The sequence below is a fragment of the Brachionichthys hirsutus genome, unplaced genomic scaffold (assembly GCF_040956055.1).
Source record: "Brachionichthys hirsutus isolate HB-005 unplaced genomic scaffold, CSIRO-AGI_Bhir_v1 contig_1478, whole genome shotgun sequence".
NCBI classification, from domain to species: Eukaryota; Metazoa; Chordata; class Actinopteri; order Lophiiformes; family Brachionichthyidae; genus Brachionichthys; species Brachionichthys hirsutus.
Window position 1 is genome coordinate 54,780 of NW_027180529.1, and position 10,221 is coordinate 65,000.

A 10,221-nucleotide genomic window follows, 5' to 3' on the forward strand; every position below is an offset into this window, starting at 1 on the left:
TGTTGCTTCATATTTTGCCTTTACCTTTCTGTTTTTACCAGCTTATCTATCAGACTATTGTGGAAACTCATAATTACTAACTGGAAAATGCTTTCTGATCTAGCATTTATCTAATTTATATTATATTATATAGAAGGTAATACCCGAGTCCTGATTCGCACGTACACGTTCAGACACAGACACACACAGCCGACAGTAGCCAACACGGCTTTCCATTGAGACGATGTCTGCGTCTGGGCTAAAGAGTCACATTTTCAGGATCTTTCATCAGTGAGAATTTGCCTCAACCTCTCAGTGCGCCTCAAAGACGCCATCATCCCACCATGAGCCAAAGACACAGCAGCTGCACCACAGTTTCATCATCTGAACGGTGTTTCAAGCAGCGGCAAGGAAACCAAAGCCCCAGAGCCTTATCAAACCAGGACGCTGGAGGTGTAGTAATGTGACAGAGAAGCTAAGAGGCGACACAAATGCATAAAAAGCCGGAATCCGCATGCAAAGCCAGACAACCTTGGAGGTAAGGATGCAGAAAGTTTGAGGAGCTGCCAGCTTTTCCTTTTTGGCTAAAAACATATTGTGGCTATTTGCCTTTTCTATCCTACAAGAAAACTTGCTGGAGATGAAGTGTAGCGACTCAACTCATGCAATTAGACTTCTTCATAGTTAAGAATTAAGACGCAGTTACTTAAATAAATTGGCACTTTGTTGTCAACAATGTAAACAATGCTGAAAGTACAGCGTGTGCGATCTTGAATGCGGCTGTGTTTTTGGAGGGATTTGAAAGCCCTGTGGACACACACACACACACAACCATAGATACGCACATGCCAATCTCTCTGTCTGTCAGCTCTGTGCTCATAATCACATCCTACCCCCCCCCCCCCCCCTGCCTCGCTTCACTGTAGAGGGAGAGAAATGAGCGATCCCACCAAACGCTCTGTAAGATTAAGGCTTTGTGTTTTACATGTGTTATCGTTGCTTCCCTTCGTTATCCCCATGCTTTTGTCTCAGCCTCCTCCTCTAATTAGAATCTTGTCCCTTTCATTCCTCCGTGTGCCTTCCGTACACCTGTGAGAGCGAGGAGACGAGGAGCACAGAGAGAGAGAGAGAGAGAGAGAGAGAAAAGAGGAGAAGAAGAATGAGGAAGAACTGGGGAGAGGAAAGATGAAAAGCGCGCCACACGGAGCGAGTGGAGGAGCGCTGTGGAATGTGGAGTCTGAGGGGAGGATGAAGGCGCTTGTCACATCTCATCGCACAAATGTATGCACACACACACACACACACACACACACACAGCCTCGCTGTGGTGCGGCAGCAGAGACACACGGTCCCGCTGAGCAGCGCTTTGAACAGAAGAAAGTGCAAAGGGAATGAGAAAGAAGAAAGAAGAACAAGCAAGAAGAATCCAGCATGTTGGATGTTTCATTTTGACCCATATTTGTCCTGACGCATGAATCAAACCGTCGCTGAGGAGCCCGGCGCATCTGCCACGGCAGGGCGTTGGAGAAAATAACTAACGGGATCCATCCGTCTGCACACCTCGGGTGGCAGGAACCGCAATTAGGGATCGCAAATAAGAACTGAATATATACAACACCGAGGCGAGCAAACCTTGATCTTGTTTTCTCTGAATGTTTTCCTATAACAAGCATAACATTATTAGCTAATGCTTCCACGCTCTCCCTTCTCCCCGCCCCTCTTTCGCTCTTCCCTTCCTCCCTTGCCTCCAGCCAGGTTCTGATCCGGCTAGACTCCTGGCCCAGAGCGCGGCCTCCTCGGCTGTTTCCATGTGAGGTGAGAGCAAGATGGCACTCTGCCTCTGCGTGCGGTCGGGATGTATTTACATCAGCCTGACCCTGGAGCCGGGAACCTGGAGCTGTGTGCCGGTGCATTCTGGACGTCTCCCAACAGACAGTAGCAGGACCCCGAGGACCGAGTCTCTGTGCCTGATGAATGGCCTACAGTCTCACCCAGCCAAACTTGAGACCTTTTTTTCCCATATTGCTCCTAAATCATCTGCTGCTTTCGTTCTTCAGTGCCTCCGACCATCGCGGTGCTCCATCCTCTGCCCAAACTTCCCAGTATCGACACGTAAGAGAAACGATAAGCAGCTTTTGCCTGCCCTGATTGAATGTCTGTATGTTTGTACGTGGGATTTGCGTGTTTGAGATACGTTTAACATGCACTAATCCGCCAGAAGCAGCATAGAAGCGGGAGAATGGAATAGTGCTGGTTTGCGGAACGTGACAAACAGAGTGATCTGCCTTTTGTTTTTGTTTTTAAACCTGATGAATATGCATATTGCCCCTGGAGTGACATGAGTTTGGGGCGGGGTGGGGGCTCAGAAGAGCATGTTAAACAATGGAATTACATCTCTGACATGCGTTCACCGCAAGGGATTAAAGCCAAGAAGGAAAGAGGGAAGAGGCAAAAGAAGGGAAAGGGGATGGTGATGGAGAGTGAAGCGATAAAGAACAGATCCGCTGCTTATCTATTGAAGAAATAGAGGCCCCCGGGAGAAAAGAGGAGGGAGGAGATGGGGGGGGGTCAATCCAGTGTATTTAATTTCTTTTGCTGTTACTGAATCATCACGGGGATGATCCAAGAGTGGATCAAAGGAACGAGAAGGGGAACTGGAGAAAGAGCAGATTAATGCAGCAGAACAAAGGAGGCGTCTCTTTACGATCATCGCGACTTCGCTTCCTCCATCATCCACTCGCCCTCCCTCCTCTTCCCCCCCCCCCCCCCCCCCCACTCTCATCGTTCCATCTCTTTTTGCTTTTCTCAACAGGCAACTTTCACAAGTGGAGTGATCACATGAGCAAGACGCGAACAAGACACGAGACGAGAGTGTCGACAGGAGCTGATCATGCGGTCAGGAGCAGGCTTGCCGCAGAATATTCCGGCCTCCCTGTCGTCGCCACATAATCTTTAGGATGTAAAAATCTGGTTGCATCTGTTTCTTCTTTATGTGTTTCATTTGTGTCCTTTCATGTGTTGTGGGCAGCTTCCCCCGGGGCTGCAGACAGACCACTCGTTTAGTCTGAGCCGTCCTTCTTGGGCGAGACTTATGAAACGCTTACACATTAGAAGGCGTCAAGTCAGCAGGTCCGATTTTTATTTTGCATCCCTGCGTCTGCTCAGACAGTGTCCATGTTTAAAGTGAAGACTCAATCTGGACTGTTACGTCCCTGGTATAGCCATAGCATAGTTCCCCTTGAGCGGCGTTTGGTTTGTGGTGGTGTCCAAAGTGTTTTCATGTCGTGTTATTGTTGGCACAGAGCGACTTCTTCTGTCTTTCTACTGGGAAGCGCAGAGCATCATGAGCCGTGGCCCTGGCGCTGGCTTTAACAATGTGGTGAAACTATTCAGTTCAGGCGGCTTTCAGAATGCAAATGTGTGTGTGTCTGTGTGTGTCTGTGTGTGTGTTGTCGGGGTATGGGGGGGGGGGGGGTAGGAGAAAGGTGGACGGGGATTTTTCCAGGTCAGGCTTCAATGCTGCTTCAGGAGACAAACGGGCAGCCGAGATGGTTTGACCACATCCAGTTAAAACAAATATGAGAGGCCCCAGTGATGCTGTTTCAATCCCATTTCACTGCACCCCCACCTCGTGCGCCTCCTTCAACACTATCTTTTTTCCTCTCACTTTTTCTACTTCTCTCTGTCACCTTTTCTGTCACTCCCACACAGTTCACCGAAAAAGCCTCCCCGTACCTGCCTTCTCCAGATGGCAGATCGAGACTGGTGCATGTACAGTAGGAGTTTTCGTACATGTCTATATGTGTGTGTGTGTGTGTGTGCGTGCGCTATTAAGCCTGGTTTTATTCCATGCTGCAGCCCCAACGCCTGCCTTTCTTTCCTCCTACTCAGGCAGGATGATTTGAAGCCTGAGACATTAAGGAGCGTCCAGTCAAGATTGTGAATGGTTGACAGTCAACATTGACCGTGGGCTCCATATTCCAAACGCCCCCCCCCCCCCCAGGAGCAAGTTCCTGGCAGCAACTTGACAGCCGCTGACCCCGGTCGGGGTCTTTTTTTTCTTCTCATCCCTCTGCCGGTTAAGAACAGGATTGCGTGTGAAACTGCTCTCAGTCGTGTGAGGCAGCAGATAGTTACGGATGGTGGCGAGACGTTGCATTGTGAAACAGTGACATCGAGGCCAAAGCCTCATGCTAAAGAGATCATGCACGAGCGCTAACGTCTTAGAGCGCCGCCGTGTACTTGCCTTTTGCGTGTTTGTCAGCGTGAACACCTAACATTGATGGAGACAGGCTGCCTCCTGACAGTTATTTGCTAGTTCTGGTCTCTGTCTGACTTTCTGTCTCTCTTCCACTCCCCAGAAATTACCCCTGGAGGACAGAGTAAAGGTAAACACGACTCCTGAGAGAAGACTCCCGACACATTGCTTGTTATTATGAGAAGCTTACCTCTCTCTCTCTTGCTCTCTTTCTCACTTTTGTCTATGTGTAGCTTGTGTAATTCCCTATTTGTAAGCCATCTGGCATCCAAGCTTGCATCCGTGCAGCAGCAGGGATGAGACACAAGACACTGAAGGTTTAACTCCAGAGCAGTGCCAGCTACAGCTGGTCCGTGGCTCTGTCAGTGGGTCGCACAGACACGCAACTATAATATGGCGGGAGTGGAAGCGCCGATGCTCACAGGGCGCTGAGGAAGAGGCAACAGCACGGGTGAGGAGCTGGCTATTATGAGGTCATTTCAGGTTCAATCAATCATCCATTAAAGGGAATGGAGGCCTGAGCATCGCCATCGAGACTGCTAACATGATTTATTCACGGCAGACATTCCTGATAGATAGATATAGCGATATAGATATAAAGACATAGCGAGGACACCTGAGGATGCTGCAGCCAAGCACATGTCAGACATGCACGAACACTCACATCCACCATAATCACAGATGTCCTTGATTTTCATCAAAGCCCTTCATTTCCTTACAACCCACCCATATCTCAGGCTCTCCCAGCACACCTGCATTCAATATGAGCCCCCCCCCGCCACCACATCACACACACACACACAGTGTGCAGGACCCTCTTGTGTTTCCGAGCGGCCATCGGCCTCCACATCTCATTGTGCCGTGTTCACCAACAGGCATTACACATGAGCGACCCTTACTACACCCACCCCACTCCTTTCATTCCACCTGAAGTTTCATTACAACAGGAAATCCTGAGTGTTTTACATTTCCTTCAGTTGTGCAGCAGATGTGCTCAACCGGGGGGGGGGGGGGGAGAAACCAAAGACAGAAGGAGAGAGTTGGGGAGCCTGCTACCAGTTCACATCCATGTGTTTCCTCTTTTCCCTTCATGTTAGCTCACATGTCTGTTCACTTCCACTCTGCCGCATCCTCAAGGTGACGTCTGGCGAGGGCTACCGTGGCTCATGCATAAAGGCTACGGAGCGAATGGACCTGATGTCCGGCCAGAGGCTTGTCCCCCCCTCGTTGATTCTGACTGAGCCCCAACGGCATGTTTCTTTGATGGATTCTGTCCAGATGAGTTAGTCTGAGTTAATCTCCATCTCAATCAGAGCTGTCCCCAAAGCAGAGGAACAAGGACAGGCATTCTGATGACAACCACACGGCCAGCATTTTAGCATTGACCAACTTATTCTCTGGCATTACAGTGACATTTCAGAAGTTCCAATGAAATGTTTGAGATTCTTGTTTGTGTGTCGCAAACACAGCCGTGCACATCAATTTAACTCCCCTACGGCACACTTAAAATATAATTTGTTTACACCCCCCCCCCCCCCACTGGAAGGTCCCAGTATGCTGGAATGCACAGGAACAGCGCCATGAAGCCCCAGTATGTTTGCAGCCCTATAAATAAAGACGGTGGCATGGAGTGTGGTTGACCATAATTACACAGGCCTTGTTAAAGCTGAGGCGTGCTCCCTGTCTGCCTGTCTGCTGTTCTCTGCAGTCTTGGTCACTCCCATACACGCACACACACACACACACAGTGAGAGAGAAGGAAAACATTTCAAATGGGATTTAGGTCAAAAGTTTTGTCTGTCTAGACTTTAGAACATTGTTTTGCTGACAGCCTATTACATAATTTAGGTAATTCAACAAATGTTGGTGTTTTTTCTCCAGTTTCTTTCCTTTTCTCTAAAGATGCTGAGCCTAGATGAGCCTTGTCTCGTGTGTGTGTGTGTGTGTGTGGTATTTCATTATCTGTAACTGGTAGGAGACGTTATTGATTTAACTTGGTGACAGGAATCAAGTTTCAAACACGTTTTCACGTCTAGATTGCAGCTCTGCATGTTGGCCGAGCTGATGAATGACTGCTGAGGCGCCGAAACCTCCAGATTGAAACGCAAGCCCCCAGCGCAAAACCTGCAGTCAGTGAGACCCGACTAAAGACTCTCATTCTGGTCCTTTTTCGCTGTGTGTATTTTCATCTTTGTGGCGTGCATATTCACATGTGAAATCTCCATCTGGCTGCTGTGAAATGAAGTTCACAGCATTGGACTCAAGATGTAAACACACATTCACACAGTGTTCTCTTTCTCGCTAAGCGGCAGAGACAGACACTTACCAAAGAGTGCTGTATGTCGCATATTTGTACCAGCCAAGATTGATTTAATAACTCTGTGTGTGTGTGTGTGTGTGTGTGCAGGCAGAACGTGTTTGTACATCAGCCAAGATTTACTTTCTTACACATTGAGCCGAGCTGCTTCAAGCAGCCAGAATAATGCTGCAATTTCTATACTCTCAGCCGCTTGGTACAATTTGTCCCAAAGCACTTGCACACAACAAGCAGCCAACTATAGCTCGCTCGGCGTACGACCACCAGCAAGGCCGGCTGCCAAGTCAAGAAACACATCCAACAGTTTTAATATCTTGTTTTCACACAATCAACGTTTCACTCCGGCTTATAAAAGCCAAATTACAAAAACAATAGCCCGAACAAGAAAACCAGGCTTTTTTTTTTTTCCTGCCGTAAACTAAAGTATTCTTAAAGCTGGTGCTTTTTGCAGCAGGCTAATGGTCCCTGTCCCTGTCCCCCCCGCCCATTTGTCCTCTTGTGGTTTGGCACAGGAAGCCCAGCGGTCTGGGCAGAGTCGGGCTGGATAGATAGAATATGGTCAGGGTTAGATGTTTTAATGCTGTCTGTCTGTCTGCACTCTGTATTCTTGGTTAAGTCATGCAATAATGTGTAAAATGACACATTCGGAATCGCAGGCATGCCGTTGCTTTCAGATTATTGCCCTCTGAAAGTTAGATCGCAGGGAGCTGTCGGAAAGCATCAGGTTAGTGTGATAACCTGCCCTCTCCTCTGCAGCCCATTTATCAGCCCTGCGAAGCTGAACAGCAGTAATGTTTTTTAATGCACCTTATAAAAGTTGACTGGCTGCATGCTGTTACATGTTGCCACACTTCAGTGTGCACTCCCTCCACGTTTCTGGGTCTTTTTAATGCGCCACTGGGCCTCGAAGCATTAAACATTCAGGAGAAACAAATGAAAGACTTTCTCAAAAGCTCCGACCGATGCGCCATCCAGGCTGCATTCAAATACAATCCAAGAAACACGGGATATCTAACTTTAAAAGAATACGACAACTGAATTTAAATGTTTCCCCCTTTGGTGCCTGGTGAAGGCAATGCAGTGTATCATATATAAAACTATATATACTCATTTTGTGTATTGCTTTTGAAATTGAATCGGAGCCACCGAGATGCAATATTCAGATCTTAAGGGGGCTGGTGTCACGTTGGCCCGGCAGACAGACGAGTGAAAAATGGCCAGTTTGTGGCTCGTTTCATGAGCCGTGATGCATCATCACATACTTTAAGTGTCACCAGCGATCCAACTCAACTCCACTTAGCCCAAACCGAGGAGACGGCAAATTCCACCGGAGACACGGAAGAATATTAAATTCCAAACTGGTTTCGAACGCCGTGAGTTTCGGACAGTAAATCGACAGCATCTGGAGGCGTCCCTCCACCCTTGTGGTTGTCTGTCTGTCTGTCTTCCCGCTTGGTGTCCTCCAGGTGTCACTATAGAGATGTGGATCAGTCATGGTTTTGACTTCTTTCCAGCTTCTTTCTTGAGCTTTTAGTGCGTCTGTGCGTAAAAGTGAAGCTGAAGCTTTTACTGCGCACTGACAGCCTCAATCCAGTTGCCGTGGTGATATCTTCTCCCAGGTGCATCAGTCACATCCACAAGCGCAGACACACACTGTGTCGATACAAAGGGACACCTCTCTCTCTCTCTCTCTCGCCTGGACACCCTCAGTTGGCTCTTTGGGCCCCTCTCTCCGGCGTCCCTGTGCTGCGGCAGTGTGAGCTCCTCCGTGTCACTCGCTGCGCTGCGCGGCGCGTTTTTCCCCGCAGGTGTCCAACCCTTCCCGCCCCCCCGCTTCCCACCCACCCACCGCATACTTGCTAATGAGAGTGAGAATGAGAACAATGGGGAGAGGAGCGCAGGGCCCGCCAGCTCATCTGGGCTCCGTTGATCTTGTTAATTGCGTCCGTGGACGGCTCGGCTCCCTTTGAAGTGTGTCTGAAGAGCCCGCTTCAGAGACTGACAATTACCGCACATCATGTAATTGCTGCAAGACAGGCAGCCATATGAGCGAACTCATGTTACTTCTTGTGTGCGTGGATAACTATCGGCAACGTGTGTGTGTGTGTGTTTTGATTCCTATAAAGTTATAACAGTCCCAGTCCTGTCCTGTCCTGTCCTGAAACTGAGGACTTCTTACCATTATAGCTGAAGTCAATTTGCATGAATCAAAAGACATTCCTCCCCTTTGGAATTCAATTTATCAGTTAATTCCAAAGTGTGTTGCTGAGCTTTAGAGGAGACGGTCGAGGCCTCTTTACAGCCTCCGCCGCTGCTTATCAACAGCTTCAAGGTCAGTGAAGATGTGATTCTGTGCGCAAAACTGCTTGAAGCATTTCTTCAAAAATACTCTCTCTCTCTCTCTCTCTTGGATTTATTCCTGACCTTTGATTGAAACATGTTAAGTTTACTTTAGTTTCTTTTTTGACATATGAACTATCCAGGAAAGACAAGAAACTGCATGTTCATTTGACTGGACAGACCTTCTGCAAGTCCTCTGTTCTGAGTTTGTGTTTTAGCTGTTGCAGCATGATTATTGAAATATTGGTATAGAAATATTGTACAGTCTTTCTGTCTGTTCCACTGAGCCCTTTGCAGAAGACTAATGCATTTCAGAAGAAGAAGAAAAAGGCCACTATTCTGCACAAAAGACACATGCAGCCGCTCAACGCTGCCAACCAGCTCCAAGCTGCAAAGCCTCTCACTCAACCTTTTTTTTTTTTTGCCATAAATCAGATAATGTAACATGCATGCCTCTGTGCTTTGTGAGAGATACAGATACGTACGTGGCAACCCCGTGCCCCCACTCCCACGTCTGAATACAATTGAAAGTGGTACAGATGCAATGTAGCACTCTGAGCTAACTACAGCAGTATGATAAATACTGTACCGCAGCCCTGGTTATTCCATCTGTAACAGTTCACAAACATTGTTCCGTTTTCTTCATTTTATTTACCAATAACGCTCCATTAGGGTGCTTTAAATAAGCACTTATTTTGGAATCCACAAGGCAAAAGGAGAAGAGACACACCAAGAAACACTCGGTGCCCTGACCTGGAGGAAGACGTGAAGATGACCAGCATAACTTGGGGACCGCTGGAGATGTTGGCCCCGGACCGGCATGTCTGGAGAGCCTTTTAGGGGCCAATGCTGAAAGCACAATTCATCCTCAGGGGTGCAGGAATGTGTTAGTAAAAGCTCATTCTACCTGGTATCTCAGAGCCACAGATGCCTTGATGGCGTGGGAGGAAAAGCCAAGGAATCACCAAACTCAGTGTGTGTCTTCTGTGGATCATGCTCACAATTTCAACTAAATCCTTGTTGTAGCAGATTACAGTTTATATTATTAGAAAAACAACCGAGTCTGGACAAAGTAGTGCGTCACCAGGTTGGCAATAAAGTCTATTTCACATTTTGGAAAAACTTAGATGCCATCCTTGAAATGTACAACAATAGCTCAAAGTAAGGTGCGATGACAGAGGCCCTGGGAAATCACTAATATAATGAACGGCTGTCGCGGTGGAATTCACACAGTCATAGCTCTTTATAACTGAAGACACATCCGAGAGGGATTTATTGTCTTTGAAAACTGCAGAAAGTTCTTCTGAACAAGGCCACGGTTCTTATC